This window comes from Tupaia chinensis, unplaced genomic scaffold, assembly GCF_000334495.1.
Source record: "Tupaia chinensis unplaced genomic scaffold, TupChi_1.0 Scaffold146525_1, whole genome shotgun sequence".
NCBI classification, from domain to species: domain Eukaryota; kingdom Metazoa; phylum Chordata; class Mammalia; order Scandentia; family Tupaiidae; genus Tupaia; species Tupaia belangeri.
The window spans coordinates 617,967-621,005 of record NW_006206380.1 but is presented as its reverse complement, the minus strand read 5'-3'; the positions used below and the strand labels follow the sequence as shown (position 1 = coordinate 621,005).

Below are 3,039 nucleotides of genomic sequence, written 5' to 3'. Positions count from 1 at the left end.
CAGTTTAGTTTTCCTGTCTTATGCAGGTGGAAGGCAGCTAGGAGAAAAACAAACAAACAAACACAAACTCTATACACCTTCAAGCTCTGAAATTGCAAGGTGGGTTTGGAAGACTGGAACTGGCTCAGCCCTTCCTTCTTGCCTCTGGCTGGGTGAGATCTAAGTAAGAGGCCTACAATTTTCTTGTCTTAGCTCTGAAACTGAAGGTGAGCTTTAGAGGGCTGGGACTGGTTCAGTCTTGCTTTCTATAGCAGAAACTGAAAGACTGAAAGGCATAAACACATGGAGAGCAAATGTGGATACTAGAGACAGTGTGGGAGGAGGAAGAGAAATGAGGGTGGGTGAGAAGGGGGAATCAAAGGGAAAATGAATGAAGCAAAACATTTAAGGGACACAAAAATATAAAATTATTTGTTAACGGTAATCTGTATGGTAATATCTTTGACTGAATCAATATACAGTGCATTCATGATGAGAAAATTCATTTGAATTTCAGTTATGGTAATATCTTTGACTGAATCAATAAATATTGGTTTTCTCCTGTATTTTTTTTTTTTTGTTTATTTGTTTGTTTTGTTTTGTTTTGTTTTGTTTTTCACAGCAGATTTGCCTATAGAACACGGTTGTCATAAAAATCACCGGTCAATCAAGCCAGAATGGGAAAGGAGAAGACTCACATCGTTGTCACTGGACACATAGATTCCAGCAAGTCCACCACTACTGGCCATCTGATGTACAAACCTGGTGGGATCAACAAAAGAACAATAGAAAAATAGAGAAAGAGGCTGCTGAGATGAAAAAGGGCTACTTACAATATGCCTGGGTCTTGGATAAACTGAAAGCTGAATGTGAGGGTGATATCACAATTAATATCTCCCTGTGGAAATTTGAAAGCAGCAAGTATTATGTGACTATCATTGATGCCCTGGACACAGACTTTATCAAAAACATGATTACAGGCACATCTCAGGCTGACTGTGCTGTCATGATTGTTGCTGCTGGTGTTGGTGAATTTGAAGCAAGAACAGGCAGACCTGTGAGCATGCCCTTCTGACTTACACGCTGGATGTAAAACAACGAATTGTTGGTGTTTACAAAATGGATTCTACTGAGCCACCCTACAGTCAGAAGAGAGCCAAGAGAATTGTTAAAGAAGTCAGCACCTACATTAAGAAAATTGGCTACAATCCTGCAGAGTAGCATTTGTGCCAATTTGTGATTGGAATGGTGACAACATGTCAGAGCCAAGTGCTAATATGCCATGGTTCAAGGGATGGAAAGTCACCATAAAGATGGAAATGCCAGTGGAACTACACTGCTTGAAGCTTTGGATTGCATCCTGCCACCAACTCATCCAACTGACAAGTCCTTGCATCTGCCCCTCCAGGATATGTATAGAATTGGTAGTATTGGTACTGTCCCTATGGGCCAAGTGAAGACTGGTATGCTCAAATCTGGTATGGTGGTCACCTTTGCACCAGTCAATGTGACAATGAGGTAAAGTCTGTTGAAATGCACCGTGAAGCTCTGAGTGAAGCTCTTCCTGGGGACAATGTGGGCTTCAATGTCAAGAATGTGTCTGTCAAAGATGTTTGATATGGCAATATTGCTGGTGACAGCAAAAATGACCCACAAATAGAAATAGCTAGCTTCACTGCTCAGGTGATTATCCTGAACTATCCAGGCCAAATCAGTGCTGGCTATGCCCCTGTACTAGATTGTCACACAGCTCACATTGCTTGAAAGTTTGCTGAGCTGAAGGAAAAGATTGATCACCATTCTGGTAAAAAGCTGGAAGATGTCCCTAAATTTTGGAAATCTGGTGATGCTGCCATTGTTGATATGGTTCCTGGCAAGCCCATGTATGTTGAGAGCTTCTCTGACTATCCTCCTCTGGGTCATTTTGCTATTCGTGATATGAGACAGACAGTTGCTGTGGGTGTCATCAAAGCTGTGGAAAAGAAGACTGCTGAAGCTGGCAAGTTAACCACCAAGTCTGCCCAGAAAGCTCAGAATATCCCTAATTCCTTCCACACCAGTCCTAATCAGTGGTGAAATAACAGTCTCAGAGCTGTTTGTCTCAATTGGCCATTTAAGTTTAATGGTAAAAGACTGGTTAATGATAACAATGCATCATAAAACCTTCAGAAGGAAAGGGAAATGTTTTCTGGAACATTTTTTTGTGGTAGTTTTAAGTTATTAGTTTTAAAACCAGTATTTATTTATTTATTTATTTATTTATTTATTTAGCTACAGGGTACATGCACTCACCAGAAAGATAGAGAGAGACAGAGAGACAGAAAGTGAGAAATCACCTCCCAGGGGGGATGGCCACATTGTCACAATCCCTTCTCCTCCATTCTCCTCTCAGGATCTTGGACTTGCATGCACAGGCGCCCAGCATGATTTTAAGCCACTGGGACCAGGACTTGAACCGTAGTCAACTACATGGGAGTTCAGTGACATAGCCATTACGCTAACTGCTGGTCCCTAAAATCAGTACTTTTAAATTGAAACAACTTGACAAAAATTTGTCACAGATTTTTTAGACCCATTAAAATAAAGTTTAATGAGAAAACTGTGTCTTATTTTGGTCAACAATGAAACTTTGTAGAAAAATATTCAGGCATAAAGTTGAGTTTGTAATCATTGTATTAAGAACCAGTTGGGCCTTCTGTGCAGATAGCAGGCCCGCAAGCATGGTGAACGTCTCTAAAACCCACCAGAACTTCTGTAAGAAGTGTGGCAAGCACCAACCTCATAAAGTGACACAGTACAAAAAGGGCAAGGATTCTCTGTATGCTCAGGAAAAGCAGCATTATGACAGGAAACAGAGTGGCTATGGTGGACACACTATGCCTATTTTCTGCAAAAAGGCAAAAACTACAAAGAAGATTGTGCTGAGGCTTGAATTTGTTGAGCCCAACTGCAGATCTAAGAGAATGCTGGCTATTAAGAGATGTAAGCATTCTGAACTGGGAGGAGATAGGAAGAGAAAGGGTCAAGTGATCCAGTTCTAAGCCTCATCTTTTCTATTAT

The 3,039-nt window shown here is 40.9% G+C and overlaps 1 pseudogene; it reads left to right on the top strand.

The window, feature by feature from the left end:
- The first annotated feature begins 656 nt into the window (after window positions 1-656).
- LOC102495612 (elongation factor 1-alpha 1 pseudogene) lies at window positions 657-2,055 on the top strand (annotated as a pseudogene).
- The last annotated feature ends 984 nt before the right edge of the window (window positions 2,056-3,039 follow it).